This window comes from Cynocephalus volans, chromosome 18, assembly GCF_027409185.1.
Source record: "Cynocephalus volans isolate mCynVol1 chromosome 18, mCynVol1.pri, whole genome shotgun sequence".
Lineage (NCBI taxonomy): Eukaryota > Metazoa > Chordata > Mammalia > Dermoptera > Cynocephalidae > Cynocephalus > Cynocephalus volans.
The window spans coordinates 8,555,520-8,572,860 of record NC_084477.1 but is presented as its reverse complement, the minus strand read 5'-3'; the positions used below and the strand labels follow the sequence as shown (position 1 = coordinate 8,572,860).

The 17,341-nt window shown below is 39.7% G+C and overlaps 1 protein-coding gene, 1 non-coding gene and 1 pseudogene across 17 annotated transcripts in view; 2 read left to right on the top strand and 1 right to left on the bottom strand.

The window, feature by feature from the left end:
• The window catches only part of CDC42BPA (CDC42 binding protein kinase alpha), a 302,649-nt gene that overhangs the window by 269,107 nt on the left and 16,201 nt on the right, over positions 1-17,341 (bottom strand). The window lies entirely within an intron of this gene.
• On the top strand, positions 3,566-5,462 carry LOC134366487 (dymeclin-like; annotated as a pseudogene).
• LOC134366532 (U6 spliceosomal RNA) lies at positions 7,896-8,002 on the top strand. Its single transcript, XR_010022330.1, has one exon. It is a non-coding gene; the product is annotated as a U6 spliceosomal RNA (small nuclear RNA).

The window sequence follows — 17,341 nt, the reverse complement described above, 5'->3', positions numbered from 1 at the left end:
TCAGTTTCCTCTAGACTTTGCTCCACAAGCCTTTTCCCTTTGCTGATTGTGCTTTGTAGCTTTTCACCATAATAAATAACATGAGTATGACTATACGCTCTGTCCCATCAGTTCTCCTAGTGAATGAAGCGCCCAACCTGGTGATGGCTTGGGGGACCCCTGACACACACATCTTCTCATTAAATTCCCAAAATCCCATTACCTCCCATCACTCTCAGATGATTACTTTGTTTCAGACTTCACTGAAAAAACAGACATGATCAGAAGTGAACTCCCTTATCTTCCCACTGCCAAATCTACCAAATTACTGTTTCAAAAAAAAAAAAAGCAAGTACCCTTCTCCAATTAAAGCCCAATCTACACATTTATGTTCCCTCTTTCCCACATCATCAAATTCTTTCTCCCCACTGGATCATTTTCCTTCTATCATTTCCCCCATGTTCAAAAACCTTCCCTAACTTCATAACCCCTCCAACTACCTCCAAATGTCTTCACTCCCCATCAGAGTAAAACCTCTTTAAAGTCTTGTCTATGCACATGGCTTCCACTTTACTCCCACTTTCTCCGCATCTGACTCCACTTGGGCTTTTGCCTTACTCTCAGCCACATTCAAAACGTGTGACATCCCTTCTTTCTGAAACTTTTTTCTTTTGGCTCCCTTCACAACACCCTCTCCTGGTTTCCTTCTACCTCACTGGTCACTCTCCTATTCCGGGTCCTCTTCCACTTTTCAAACTTTTGGCTGCCTCAAGAGTCAGTCCTAGGCCCTTTTCACTTTCCTATCTACACATTTTCTTTAAGAAATCTCATCCAGCCCCATGGCTTTACCTATAACATGATAAATCCAAAATTTATGTCTCTAGTCCTAACTTATCCAACAACTAACATATCTCCAGACTAACACATCTCCAGACTAACACAGCAACTCCCTACTACCCAAACTGAACATGGCCAAAACAGAACCCCACCCCATCACAGTAATTCTATCTCAATAATGGCAGTACAACTGAGTAGCTGTGATTAGGAGAGTGTGTTCTAACATCAGATTAAATAGTTTGGAGTTTGACACCACCACTTTAACTATGAGACCACCGACCTGTACTTCAGTTTCTTCAACTATAAAATAAGGATAATGCTAACTTATTCATAAGGTTGTAATGATTAAATAAGATAATCCATTTAAATTGTTTAGACACTGGCTGGCACACAGTAAATACTCAAGAAATATTATCTACTGTTATTCACCTGTTATTCAAATATTATCTACTGTTTGCTCGCTCCAGAAACATGGGCTGTCCTTGATTCCACCCTTTCCTTCAGTGTAAACAGCTAATCCATATGCAACCCTGTGGGTTCTATAAAACATATCACAGACTGCCATCTCCCCTACTTCTTCCCAAGGTCAAGGTACCACCACCTCTCACCTGGAGTCCCAACTGGCATGAGTCTATTCACATGGCAACCACAGTCTCATTTTAAAACATAAATCTGTATAACATTAGTCCTCTGCCCAAAAGTCTTCAATGCTTCCCTTAGAATAAAATATAAACTCCTTTCCAGGTGGACCATCACACCTTCCCTCCTTCACTCACTCTGATCCAGCCACACTGGTCTTTCCGTTCTTCTGTTTCCACTTTAAGCACCCAGCAATTACTGTTCCCTCTACCTGGAATGCTCTTACCCAAGGTGTCCGCATGGCTGGCAACTTCGCATCTCTAACAAATCAGTTCAGAGAGGTCTTCCCTGACCAACCATTCTAAATTACCACCCAAAATACTCTGTCATATCATCCTCTTTTATTTTCTTAATAGCTCTTACCAATATTGGAAATAATCCTATTTATTTACATGTTTACTTCCTGACTCCTCCCAAATCATAATGTAATAAGCTCCATGACAGCACAGCCCCTGCCTGTCTTGTTCATTGTTGTCTCCAGAAATTGATACCTACACCACACAGAAGGTATGCAATAAGTATTTGTTAAAATGAATCAATTAATTAATGAATATACTCCACAAACATCCTATCATAGCAAAAGACTACAAATCTTAAGACTATTTCTGTTTTAGTAGAAAGCAATTTCCAAGCCTCCTTGCTTTGAAAACAAATATATATTCAATGGCTTCCCACTGTCCACAGAGTCAAATTCAAATTATGTAATAAACCTTCTGAAAAGGCCTCAACCCACCTTTCTAACCTTATTTCCTACTAAACCTCCACTCCCTCCAAGTACTCTGCTCCAAGTGCATGCCTTTGAGCTTTCCTACCTCTATACTCTACAGTCCACTCTTCCTTTCCATCTAAAAGGCCCTCTTTCTATTCCTATTTCACAAAACACTGTCTTCTTCGGGGTCAGCTCAAATGTCACCTCCATGATAGACCCTTTTCCACTACCCACTCCCCTTATCAAAAGTAATCTCTGCCTCCTTTATTGCACTTAATTCTGTTTAATTCCTTGAGGGCAGGAACCACATGTCATTCACCTTGATTGTTCCTACAATCCATTACACACATGCTATTTACTGTGCACGATAAATATCTATTGAATTGACTTTAAACAGACCTCCTCCTAACCATACCTTCTGCAGATATCACTAACAATAAAGATATACTGGAATTTATTTGTGCTAGAGATATGAGAGATGATCCTGATATGATAATACATAAAAAAGATAATTAATAATCCAAGATTCATACTGGTTGCCAAACGAGCACTATAAACAAACTTTATAGAAATTCAGAAGAGGTATAAGCCAATAAAGGATGGCATAGCTGAGAAAAGTATCATTTTAATGACCATTTACAGTTTTAAAATTAAAATTTAATTATAGATGTCTATTATGCATCCTTTTCTCTCTTCCACATAATACTGGCCCAGAACACCTCAATCAAAAGCACACAACATTAGAAAAAGCGTTACTTGGCAGTGGTCAGGGTAAAGGCAAAGCATACCATATAACTTTACTGCAGCACTAACAACTCCTAATGAAAATGCTATGAATAAATTGTAACCCACAATGTCAACTGTAGTGGGACTGCTCGTGGTCAGAACCCATTCTCTCTTCATAAATAGAATCCTAATTTGTTAAGATAGCTGGACTTCCCTCACCTCACATAACCCAGGTACCTCAATAACCCCTTTGCCACTGATGCAGTGGCTGGTTAAGGAATAGACATGAGACCTAATGCTGGCCATTGAGACTGGAGGGGAGACCTTCTGGGTGTTCCCATGAAAGGAAAAGTCTTGTTCCTCTTGAGAGGGCTACAGGAAGCACTTCTCTCTCTCTCTTCCCACCTGCACAAGAAAGCATGGTGCTCCAGTGCCATCTTACAACCTTGAGGGAAAACAGTGTTAAAAAGTCTAAGATACACCTAGGCTGTGTGGAAACTCCTGCCCGGAACTGAGTCTTTCCAGCAAACTGTGTCCCCTGCAGTTCTATCGCCCTGACCAGTCTCCAGTGAGTGGGCCTGTGCCTATGGGAAGGCAGATCCGCTGGACACACTGCACCCCAATGTTATTCCGGTGAGCCAGCCTTCCTCCCACACTCCAAACGCTTCCTATGGGATGGGTTGTGCAAGCATCCCTCACAATGACCCACAGCCTCCGGGTGGCTCTTTTCTTTGGTCAGCTGAGGCCCTCACTCTGGTGTGGGTCCACGGGAGCTCTGTGGTCTCACTGGTCTGGGTGCTGGTATGGTACACTCAAGTCCCTCTTCTCCCCTGAGACTCCAGGCAGCTTCACACAGGGGCTCAGCTGCAGCTTTTACTGGCTCCTGCTCCATGTGCTGCAGCTTCTTCTTGCCTCTCACACAGCCAGCCCTGAAGTGGCCAAGGCTTGAAACAGTCTGAGTGGTCCCTTCCTCCTTTCACTGAGGGTTCTCCCATCTTCACGAACTCCATGTGCCTCTCTTCCTCTTCCCCCAAGCTCCAGCATCTCAGGTTCTGACTTAGAAGATCTTCTGCAACAACTGCTCTGCTGTTTGATGCAGTTAATCAGTGATATTTCACTCTTAGATATTACATATGAAATATCAGTAGAAGCTACATCAACAATGGTTGTTTTCCTTTCCTGCCAACTCTTTCACAACAAAGTTTTGTGAAAGAGCATCAGCTACAAGTATTTGATGCAAGGTCCACCAGCAAACTTGTGAAAACCTTAGCCATCTCCTCCAGGAGTCAGTGTATTCCCTCAGCAGTCGGATGTAGGAGAAATGTCTTATGGACTTACATCAGGAGTAGCAACTGGCCTCTGGACTGTCTTCATGCTAGGAGGCATGGGCAGCAGAGTGGCTGCCACTCCAGAGCTTTCTTCCTCTCTGGCCAACCAGAGTCTCCTGCTTCTGCTGGTGCTGGCCAACCTGACAAATGCTCCAGACTCACCAAACCCCATTATGTCCTTTAAGCACACACAAGACAGCAGTTCTTTCCCCTCATCAATTCCACATGCTTTCCAGATCAACTTTAACAGTTAGTACACAGCTCTATGTGAACCGCAGCATCCGATCAAGCAACTCTCCTCTTGCATACATTGCTCCGAGAGAATAGTAATATTAGAACATGTTGGCTCGCACAAAAATGGAAAATCTGGTTTTACCAATTCTGTAGATGCTGTATCATGCTGAAGAAAGAAATTCACACCATGTGTACTTGGCCCTTATAATATTGTTGATCCTTACAGAAGATGATGGCTTCAATAGATCTATTCATGAAGTGATATTAAAAAATATTACTTGGTATACAGAATGGATTTTAACTGAAATTTCATTGGGGAGTCTCCTGTTACTAGTCAAAATAAGAACCATTCAATACAACAAGACAAGGACGAGAGACAGGTACTTTCACACGAATTGTGTGGCAGCTTTAGCAAATATGTCAGCACAGTTTTGCTCTCTCCACCAATACGCTGCCCATATCAGTTTATTTTCTCTGCTATCTGAAAAACATAGCAAAGTTCTGGAACAAGCCACACAGTCCTTGAGAGGTTTGCTGAGTCCTGATGATGTCCCCCTACCAGATTACGCACAAGACCTAAATGGCATTGAAGAAATGATTCGAATGATGTTAGAGATTATCAACTCCTACCTGACAAATTCTCTTCACCATAACCCAAACTTGGGGTATGCACTGCTTTAAAATGAGATCTCTGGACAATTTCGAACGTATCCTTCATTTCAGGATATAATGCAAAATACTGATCTGGTGATCACCTTCTTTAGCTCGAAGTTGCTATAAGCTGGAGCTGAGCCATCAGTGGAACAAGTCCTGGAAATCATTAAGCAAAGTATTGTTGCTCTGCCCAAAGACAGACTAAAGAAATTTCCAGAAATGAAATTCAAATACGTGGAAGAGGAGCAGCAGAGTAGTTTTTTATTCCATACGTCTGGTTTCTTGTCTACAACTCAGCAGTAGGCCTCTACTGGAACCCACAGGACATCCAGCTGTTCACAATGGATCCCGGCTGAGCGCAGAACACCATCTCCCACCCTCATTCCCTCGCAGCCCAGCAGCCCTTATAGTTATTTTATTTCTGTGCAACAGAAGGGGTCAGACAGATTGCCTGGTGTATCTTCTATTAAAGAGGATTACTTGAGTGTGTTTCCCTCACACACTATGATCTGGAGAACTGGTGCCAGTTGGCAATAGATCACTCAGCTTACACTATAGTGCAGAAAGGGTGGAAGGGGGAGGGTACACAACAATAGTAAACATAAAAACCTGCTCAAAAAAAAAAGTCTACACTAAACAGCAGTGAGACTGAAAGAATTCGGATGTTCAATAACACTGTGAGCCACTAAACCAAGAAGTTCACCCAACCTTTGCTCTTGATAGGTTTTACCACAAAAACTTTTTTAAAAAAAGAGCAGGAGATTGGGGGAAAGCAGAGGGATTACTATGTTTTCATCCATCTCAAAACACTCTTTCTCTCTGTAAGTGTAGTAGATAAGAATTTCAAACAGCTGGCATTTTCCAGGGTACACCCCTCCCCAGAGTTATGACAATTCTAAATTCATATACATTGCCAAAGTACTGGGGAAAAAGAGCATCTGGAGCACGTCCAACACACACACACCCACACACACACGCACACACACACCCACACACACAAGCACGCACGCACGCGCACGCACACGCACACACAAATAGCAAGGTAAAATATGACCAAATAGTACCAGAAATTCAACCACTACTGTAATTGCCCTCTCTCCTTAAGACTTTTTTTTGTAATTATACACTAAAAAAAAATACTTTTTTGTTTTAATAATTTGGCAAATTTATGCATATAAACTAGCTGGTGTCATTTGTATGTTGGTGCTATAGCCTAAAATCTCAGGAAAATGAGTTGGTGGGGGGCACATCCCAGGAGATAGGAGCCCCACGCACTCCCTTCCCCCATACCTTGCCCTATGCATCACTTCCATCTGGCTGCTCCTGAGTTGTGTCCTTTATTATACACTGGTAATAGGGATCCAAATTGCTATAGCCAAAACAACTTCTTTAGGAAAGAAATATCTGAAGCTACACAACAAAAAGCTTGCTGCTTTCTGGCTAATGAAAGCCAAGGACTATCCAGCACACAGACAAGAATAAGCAGATATAGACAGAAGCAGCTCAGTTGCTTACAGGTTTCAGTGACAAAAACTGAAAACTTTACAGAGAAGAAAGCACATGAAATATCTCATAAACATTGCCTTTTCATTGAATTATAAAGATAACACATTAATCATTTTTTGAAAAAGGAAAATAAGTCAAAAATAGACTGAACAAAAAACGCACTGGTCAACTATAAAACTCCATTTCCACTAAGCTAGAATTAGAATCACATACAACTCTTCACATTCTGGAGGCTGCTAACTTTCAAAAATGGACAACCTTAGAATAGAGTCAGTATAAATCAAGTAAAGCAGTTAAATAAAGGGAAAGTCCTATGAAAGAAAACTGAACTAAACATTTTCTTGGTGTTTCTTCATAAGCTTTCTGGATTATCAAAACTAGAAATTCAGGCTCAAATATAATTTGTCTCACATGCAGAGAATTTCAGAAAGAAAATAAAACCTGACTTTTTAAGCAATATTTGAAGTTATATTAAAACCACTTTACCTGAAAATTCCTGGTGTTAATGAACACTAAACAATTAGGGGTTTTTTTTAATCTACATAATTTTCAATTTCCCCGTTAAAAAACTAGTTACTCTCACAAAAATCATCTTTGTATATTGGAGAATTGAAACGTAAATTAGAAACACTGCTACAAAGGAAATACTATTACTGCCAGGGGAAAAATTCCTTTGTCATTTCCAAATGCTACTTATATTACATCATTTCCATTTACCTGCTTGTTTTTTTAAATAGGATGGTTGAAGTATTTTTTAGTAACACAACTAATTGAAAACAAAATATGCTAGGCTATCATAACTATTTCATCCTAACCCTAAGTATCTTAAACTATGACTGTATATTGCTCTCTAGGCACTCTGATTAGTATATGCTTTAAATTTTTTTGATTTTCAGTAAAGTCATTAAGTCTAGAAATTAAAATGATTACAGACTTAACATGCAAAATTTTTATGGCTTTACTATCTACAAAATTTTCTTTTTCCTTTTTAGGTAAAATGTAAGAGTAAATAGAGAAATTCTTAACTATGCAATCACCAGTGAAATAAGTGACCAATGATCTGGAAAATAAAATCAAAATGACCTTAAGCAACAGAAGCAGTCAAAAAACTAATCAAAGTAATCTGTAATGTAAGGAAAGAAAGTACTGCATAATTCAATAATAATTTGTTTGGGAGTATGTTTTTTAATATGCATCTGAAGGTAAATATTCCCAATATTCAAAATAAATAAAGAAGTCATCCTCTGAAACCCTGACTCAGGAGTAGTCAGAAAGTTGATCAGGTGCTCGCTTCGGCAACACATATACTAAAATTGGAATGATACAGAGAAGATTAGCATGGCCTCTGCACAAGGATGACACGCAAATTCATGAAGCGTTCCATGTTTTTTTTTTTTTACAATAGCCAAGATACGGAACCAACCTAAATGTCCATTGATAGATGAGTGGATAAGGAAACTGTGGTATATATACACTATGGAATACTACTCTGCCATAAAAAAAGAGTGAAATACTCCCATTTGCAACAACATGGATGAACCTGGAGAAACTTATGTTGAGTGAAACAAGCAAAGCACAGAGGGATAAATACCACATGTGCTCAATCATACGTGGGAGCTGAGAGAGAAAGGAAGGCAGGAAAGAAAGACCACAGTAGTCCCATGGTCCAACAGAGGGAGGGAACATTCCTAGGGCTACAAATTGAAGTTGAGGGGAGATGGGGAGGAGGAGGGAGGTTGGAGAATAATTGGAAGGCGACAAAGGATACAAAAGCAATTTCTGGTAATGGGTATGTCCCCAATATGAATCTGGCCCCTACATCATGGGCAGGAGGGGGGACAATCAGCTTTGTAGCTCATGAATATTCGACATACATACATACATACATACATACATAAAAAGAAAGTTGACCGGTTTTCCCATTCAGTCCTACTACCCAGCAACAGCCTGAAACAAACTTTTCTTAGCCCTGCCCTAAAACAGACATGAAGAGGATAGCTGGTCAATTATTTGGATTTCAAAGAGATTTTCTCTATGAAAAGTTGAAATTCATTACAAAAAGAAGTTCATTTAATATGAGGCATTTCTCTGCATTTACAAGGGCCAGCTTGGGTTTCAGGAGACTCAGGAGCAGCAGCTGGGTGCTGCTACAACAGAACTACCTTTGCCATGTGTCAGAATACCTTACAGGTTTATAGAAATGATAATCATGACCATCATTTGTGTGAATTATTTTGTCTTTACTGCTTTTCTTTTGCTGTGCGTTCAATTCCATAAACACTGAGTAATATGTGTATGCCTTGTGTAACTTGAGAAGTATCTACGTGTCATTAATGTAAATATACAGAATTTAACCTACATGTGTTTTTCTGGAATAAACCACCCTCCTAAGATAGACAAAAGCTACTTATAAATTGTCATCTATCAGAACAGAGCAATCACTAAAGAGGAAAAGGTACTAATATGCCCAAAGAACATACTGATGAATTCTAACACAAATCTCCTATTTACCGTACCCAGTTTTGAGCTCCTCAGTTACAAATGTTTCAAAAAAAAAAAAGTCTGAAAATAAAACTAACAAGGAAAGATTAAAGGATCTGAACTTTTTAACTATGAAAAAACTAAAACTATTTTTTAAATTTTCATTTTTATCAGTTATTTTTAAAAACAAATTCAATCATTAGTTAAGGTTTAAGAAAAACACCAGGACACGGTACCTACCATCACCCCCACGAAAACAAAACTTCCCTTCCCATTCCATCCTCCCAATATAGTTATAGCATAATTTTGGTTACATCAACATTGTGTTTCCATTACTGCAACCATGTAAATTATTGTAACTGTTCTTTTCCAATACTAATTTTTATTTTTCTTAATACTTGTTTTCTCATTTGCTTCATTTCCTAGGCAACCTTAAACCCTCCCCAGATTTCCCAATCCCCTCTCAAGATGTTCATTCACATCAGATATTGAATAGTCATTCCCGGAGCCTTCTGAACTGCCTCTTAATTGTTCTTACAGGTTATCTATCTTGTAGATTGATCTCTATGCTTCATGCAAAGCTGTCATTTTGTATTCTCCCTTCACTGTCATCCTAGGAAATCCTTCCTTTTCTCTCCTATATTGGATTTCCTGCTTACTATATGCTATATTTCCTCATTTTAATTTACTCCTTTGTCTAGATGGTGCTAAGGCAACCAATTCATCCCAGGTTGCCTAAGACTTTCCTGGTTTTAGCACCACAAGTCGCAAACACTGGGAAACTCCTTAGTCCCAGGTAAACCAAGATGGTTAGTTACTCTAGTTGAAGACCACAGGTTACAGAAGGCATATTTTTTAAAAAACATTTTCATGCCTAAAAATTTCCTTATCCCACCCTCACAAATTGATTCTCATTCAGACTGACTGAGAATTTGGCTGGAAAACATTTAGAAATCGTTTTCCTTAAAATATTAACATTGGCTTCTAGCTTTCAGTGTGGCTGCTGAGAAGGCCAAAGCCTTTCCAATATCTGGTCCTTTGTATTCTTTCTCTTTGGAATCTTTTTGAGTCTCTTCCAGGTCCCAGGATTTTGGGACTTCCACAATGTACTGGTTCTGAATCTTGGTGAATCTATTTGCATGCATTGTGCTCAGTATTTGATGGGCCTCTTGTGTCTAGAAAATGATGACCTTCAGTTCAAGAATATTTTCTTGAATTATTTAATTAATGATTTCTTCCCCTCTGCTCTACTGGAATTCTCTTTTAGAATTTCTATTATTCATCAGATTATTATTGGGGCCTCCTAAATTGGTCTAATTTTCTTCTCTTATCTCCTCTTTTCTATCTCTGTTTCTTGCTCTATTTTCTGGGAAATGTTTTCAGCTTTACCTTCCAATTCTTATACTAAGGTTTTCATTTTAGCAATCATATTTTTAATTTCAAAGAATTTTTCTTACTCTCTTTTGCTCCTTTTTATGGCATTCTGATATTATTTCATGGTTGCAGTGATTTCTCTTTTCTCTGAGACTACTGATAGTTTTATGTGGTGCTTTTTTTGAAGTTATGCTTTCCCTGCACAGTCTGTTTCACATAAGTTGCTTTTTTTCTGTTTGTTTGGGGTTGTATCTTATACATTAGAGGCTTTCCTCAGGTGTCTAGCAATTCTTCATTTTCTATCCATATTTACTTGTAAGAAAATGAAATGATGATCTGAAGCTCTGAACCCATGAGTGAAGCCTACTGACAATGAACTTCACTGTCTAAGACCTTTATTGAAGAATCTCTGACTATATACTTAGGTCTTTCTTCTTGGGCTGGTCAGATTCTCGAGAGAAGACTCTTCTAATCTCCTGTCTTTGTGATAAAAACCTGGTAGCCAGCAATCTGGTAGCCAAGCAGAAATAAATAAACATTTACTTAATCTCCTTATTTTCAATATAAACTCCCTAATGTTACTCAACCCAGAAAACCTCTGTTCTAGTGAACATAAACATCCTAACCTTTGTTTGGGGAGGAGAGGAATAAAGTAGCCCCATGGCACACTACTGCTTCTAAAACAGCTTCAACCAATCCTCCATATGTTAGCCCCATATGCACCTCAACTTTCAGAAGTTGCTAAAGATACCAAAATTTCTAAGACTTGAAGATTCTGCTAAGTAAACTGGATAGGTCCTCAGCTTTCACCATCGCTAACTCAGGATTCAACTTTCCAGACCTCCTGAGACAGACACCATCATTCATCCACCTGCTTTTCAACTTCCAGAATTTCATTCTTAGTCTCCTCTCCTGCTCTTTTCATCCTTGAAGGTTTATGACCTTTAAAAAAATTCTTTACTATAGTTTTAGTGCAGCTGCAGAAAGAAATAAAATTATATTTGTATCTTCAATTCATCATCACCATACTCTAAAGTTTATGCAGGAAAGAAGATTCCTGGGAGCGCCGGAGCCGCGCCACGACTGAACAGCCTGAGGCGGCAGTGGCCGAGAACGGGGAAGGCAGCAAACCAGAGGCAGAGAGTGAGCGCCCGACCTGAATCAAGCCTGTGAGTGACACCTGGACCAGCCCTGTTTGGGGAGCTGATGCCACCCGGCTCCCGCCTGCATCACCAGGCCACTCACCGCCCCGGGGCTGCCTCCATTTTCCCAGGTGCTGGCAGCTCCGCCTGGCTCGGACGTCACTGAGCCTTCCCACTTGCTTGGCCCGGCGCAGGGCTTTCCAGGGCCTGCAGGCCGGCCTCCCCTCCCACTCCCTCCACGGTTCTCTGGCAGGTTGGTGGCGGGGGGCGTCCCCGGCCAGTGTTGGGAGGGCAAGGAAGTACGGGCGGGCCGACTGTCACTCCACCACACCCTGGACTCCGGCCCCCAGTAAACTTCCTGTTACTGGGAGGCAGATACCATCTCTGCGGTCACCAGTTCGGAAAAAAGCCTAACCAATTTCTGGTTGGGAATAGTGTGGTAGGAGAGTTCCCAGGTCCGCTTGAACCTGCCGGAGAGCTGGCTGCAGGCGGGCGCTAGACTCGGTTTATACCGGGGGGATACAAAGGTGAACAAGTCCTGAGAAAGATCTACACAGTGCTACAAAGGCACCCAAAGGGACCGGTCATCTGTGCCTAGCAGAAACCTGGTAGACTTCCTGGGCGAGGCGGTGCCGAGCAGGGTCTTGAAGGCCCAGCTGATAGACATGGGTTGCAGAAGACACGCCCCAGCCCAGCACAGTGCACACAGAGTGGGGAGACGTGCGGCCAGGGAGGCGGAGACTCGAAAGAAACCACACACCCTGTGGGGTCGCCACTGCATGATCCAACAGCCTGGGCCAGAGCACACGGAATAGGGAGAAGTCCTGCACAGGAAGTGAAAGCTCAACAGCGATCACACACCCTGTGGTACGTGATCCACCAGCCCAGCAGAGTCCAAGCTGACCAGAAAGGTGGCTCCCCGGAGAAGCCCAAGACCCGAGGCAACCACACACACAAGGCACTAGAGGCCAACTAAGCAGCCACGGAGGTAGCCATACGAAATTGGCCACCACAGCAACATCCTAGTTATTCATTAGTCTCAAACCGGTGGACTGTGAAACCCCCTGCCACAATGAATAAACATCAAAAAAAAAGATACCAGAAATACAAAAAATCAAGAAAGTACACCACCAAAAGTTAATAAATCTCAAACTCTAGATCCTATAGAACAAGAAGCCCTTGAAATGACTGACAAGGAATTTCGAGTGATAATTCTAAGGAAACTGAATGAGATACAAGAAAACACAGCTAGACATCATGATAAAATGAGGAAAAGTATACAGAATCTGAAAGAGGAAATGTACAAAGAAATCAATGTCCTGAAAAAAAATGTAGCAGAACTTGCTGAACTGAAGAAGTTATTCAGCGAAATAAAAAACACAACGGAGAGTTTAACCAGCAGGCTTGTTGAAGTTGAAGAGAGAACCTCTGAACTTGAAGATGGGCTGTTTGAAATAACACAAGCAGACAAAAAGAAAGAAAAAAGAATCAAGGACATGGAAGAAAATCTGAGAGAGATATCAGACAACCTTAAGCGCTCAAATATCCGAGTCATGGGTATTCCAGAAGGGGAGGAAAATGGAGATTCCATTGAAAACATATTCAAAAAAATAGTGGCAAAAAACTTCCCAGGTATAGGAAAAATCACAGATCTTCAGATCCAGGAAGCTCAATGATCTCCAAACGTATTCAACCCAAAAAGGCCTTCTCCAAGACATGTTATAGTCAAATTGGAAAAACTCAGAGACAAAGAGAATCTTAAAAGCTGCAAGAGAGAAGCATCAAATCACCTATAAGGGAGTCCCAATCAGGCTAACATCAGACTTTACATCACAAACCCTAAAAGCTAGAAAGGAATGGGATGATATTTTCAAAATACTAAAAGACAAAGATTGCCAGCCAAGAATACTCTACCCTGCAAGGCTATCCTTCCAAAATGAAGGGCAAATAGTATATTTCTCAGACAAAAACTGCAGGAGTTCACTACCACATGACCACCCTTACAAGAAATCCTCAAGGGAGTACTGGGTTTGGTTCCTGAAAAATAACTACCACTGCCATAAAAACCCAAGAAAAATCAATACCCACTAGTATAATAAAAATGGCATTCATGAAGAGAAAACAAGCAAACAAAAATGCTATCTACAACCTAAGGAACCAACAAACACAGAAACCAAACAGTAAATCAGAAAGCAAGGAACAAAAGACACCTAAGACAACCAAACAACCAGTAAAATGCTAGGAATAAATCAACACCTTTAAATAACAACTCGTAAAAGGCTTAAATTCCCCAATCAAAAGACACAGACTGGCTGACTGGATCAAAAAGCAGGACCCAACTATATGCTGCCTACAAGAGACCCACCTCACCCATAAAGATTCACACAGACTAAGAGTGAAAGGATGGAAAAAGATTTACCATGCAAACAGAAAAGAAAAACGAAATGGAGTAGCTATTCTTATATCTGACAAAATAGACTTTAAACTAAAAACCATAAAAAGAGACAATGAGGGACACTACTTAATGATAAAAGGACTGATCCATCAAGAAGACATAACAATCATAAATATGTATGCACCCAATGTTGGAGCAGCCAGATTTATAAAACAAACTCTATTAGACCTAAAGAAGGAAATAGACACTAATACCATAATAGCAGGGGACCTGAACACCCCACTGTCAATATTAGTCAGATCATCTAGGCAAAGAATCAGTAGAGAAACACAAGATCTAAACAAGACTCTAGACCAATTGGAATTGGCAGATATCTACAGAAGATTCCACCCAACAACCTCAGAATATTCATTCTTCTCATTAGCACATGGATCATTCTCCAGGAGAGATCACATATTAGGTCACAAATCAAGTCTCAATAAATTCAAAAAAATTGGAATTATCCCATGTATCTTCTCAGACCACAATGGATTAAAACTAGAAATTAATAACAAACGAAACTCTGTAAATTATACAAACACATGGAAATTAAACAGCATTCTACTTAATGACATATGGTTCCAAGAAGAAATCAAGCAGGAAATCAAAAAATTTATTGAAACTAATGAAAACAATGATACATCATACCAAAACCTGTGGGATACTGCAAAAGCAGTATTGAGGGGGAAATTTATTGCATTAAACGCTCACTTCAGAAGAATGGAAAGATGGCAAGTGAACAACCTAACACTTCACCTTAAAGAACTAGAAAAACAAGAACAATCCAAACCTAAAGTTAGCAGACGGAAAGAAATCATTAAGATCAGAGCAGAACTGAATGAAATTGAAAACCAAAAAACAATTCAAAAGATCAACGAATCAAAAAGTTGGTTTTTTCAAAAGATAAATAAAATTGACAAACCATTAGCATGGCTAACAAAAAAAAGAAGAGAGAAGACTCAAATAACAAAAATTAGAAATGAAAAAGGCGATATTACAACTGATTCATCTGAAATACAAGGAATCATTCGAGACTACTATCAACAACTATACGCCAACAAAGTTGAAAATCTGGAGGAAATGGATAAATTTCTGGACACACACAAGCTCCCAAAACTGAACCATGAAGACGTAGAAAATTTGAACAGACCAATAACAATAAAGGAGATTGAAGCTGTTATCACAAGGCTCCCAACAAAGAAAAGCCCAGGACCAGATGGATTCACAGCAGAATTTTACCAAACATTCAAAGAGGAATTGACACTGATTCTTACAAACTATTCCAAAAGATTGAAATGGACGCAAATCTCCCAAACTCATTCTATGAAGCAAACATCATCCTGATACCAAAACCAGCTAAAGATATAACCAAAAAAGAAAACTACAGGCCAATATCCTTGATGAATATAGATGCAAAAATCCTCACTAAAATACTAGCAAACAGAATACAGCAACACATACGAAAAATTATTCATCACGATCAAGTGGGATTCATCCCAGAGATGCAAGGTTGGTTCAACATACGCAAAGCAAAAAATGTGATACACCATATTAATAAACTCAAACACAAGGACCATATGATCATCTCTATAGATGCTGAAAAAGCATTTGATAAAGTTCAGCACTCATTCATGTCAAAGACCCTCTATAAGTTAGGTATAGAGGGAAAGTATCTCAACATAATTAAAGCCATATATGACAAACCCACTGCCAATATCATCCTGAATGGGGAAAAGCTGAAAGCTTTTCCTTTAAGAACAGGAACTAGACAAGGATGCCCACTCTCACCACTCCTATTCAACATAGTGTTGGAAGTACTAGCCAGAGCAATCAGAGAAGAGAAGGAAATAAAAGGCATCCAGATTGGAAAATATGAAGTCAAACTGTCCCTGTTTGCAGATGACATGATCCTATATATCGAACAGCCTAAAGCCTCTACAAAAAAACTCTTGGAGGTGATAAATGATTTCAGCACAGTAGCAGGATACAAAATCAACACACAAAAATCAGTAGCATTTCTTTTTTCCAATAGTGAACATGCAGAATGAGAAATCAAGAAAGCCTGCCCATTTACAATAGCCACCCAAAAAATAAAATACTTAGGAATTGAGTTAACCAAGGAGGTGAAAAATCTCTATAATGAGAACTACAAACCACTGCTGAGAGAAATTAGAGAGGATACAAGAAGATGGAAAGATATCCCATGCTCTTGGATTGGAAGAATCAACATAGTGAAAATGTCCATACTACCCAAAGTGATATACAAATTCAATGCAATCCCCATCAAAATTCCAAAGACATTTTTCTCAGAAATGGAAAAAACTATCCAGTCATTTATATGGAACAATAAAAGACCACGCATAGCCAAAGCAATGCTGAGCAAAAAAAATAAAGCTGGAGGCATAACACTACCTGACTTTAAGCTATACTACAAAGAACAATAACCAAAACAGTATGGTACTGGCATAAAAACAGACACACTGATCAATGGAATAAAATAGATAATCCAGAAATCAACCCACACACTTACTTCCATCTGATCTTTGACAAAGGCACCAAGCCTATTCACTGGGGAAGGGACTGCCTCTTCAGCAAATGGTGCTGGGATAACTGGATATCCATATGCAGGAGAATGAAACTAGATCCATACCTCTCACCATATACTAAAATCAACTCAAAATGGATTAAGGATTTAAATATACACCCTGAAACAATAAAACTTCTTAAAGAAAACACAGGAGAAACACTTCAGGAAATAGGACCAGACACAGACTTCATGAATATGACCCCAAAGGAAAAATAAACAAATGGGATTATATCAAACTAAAAAGCTTCTGCACAGCAAAAGAAACAGTTAACAGAGTTAAAAGACAACCAACAGAGTGGGAGAAAATATTTGCAAAATATACATCTGACAAAGGATTAATATCCAGAATATATAAGGAACTCAAACAACTTTACAAGAAGAAAACAAGCAACCCAATTAAAAAATGGGCAAAAGAACTAAGTAGGCATTTCTCTAAGGAAGATATACAAATGGCCAACAGACATATGAAAAACTGCTCAACATCACTCAGCATCCGGGAAATGCAAATCAAAACCACACTGAGATACCATCTAACCCCAGTTAGGATGGCTAAAATCCAAAAGACTGAACGATAAATGCTGGCGAGGTTGTGGAGAAAAAGGAACTCTCATACATTGTTGGTGGGACTGCAAAATGGTGCAGCCTCTATGGAAAATGGTATGGAGGTTCCTCAAACAATTGCAGATAGATCTACCATTCGACCCAGCTATC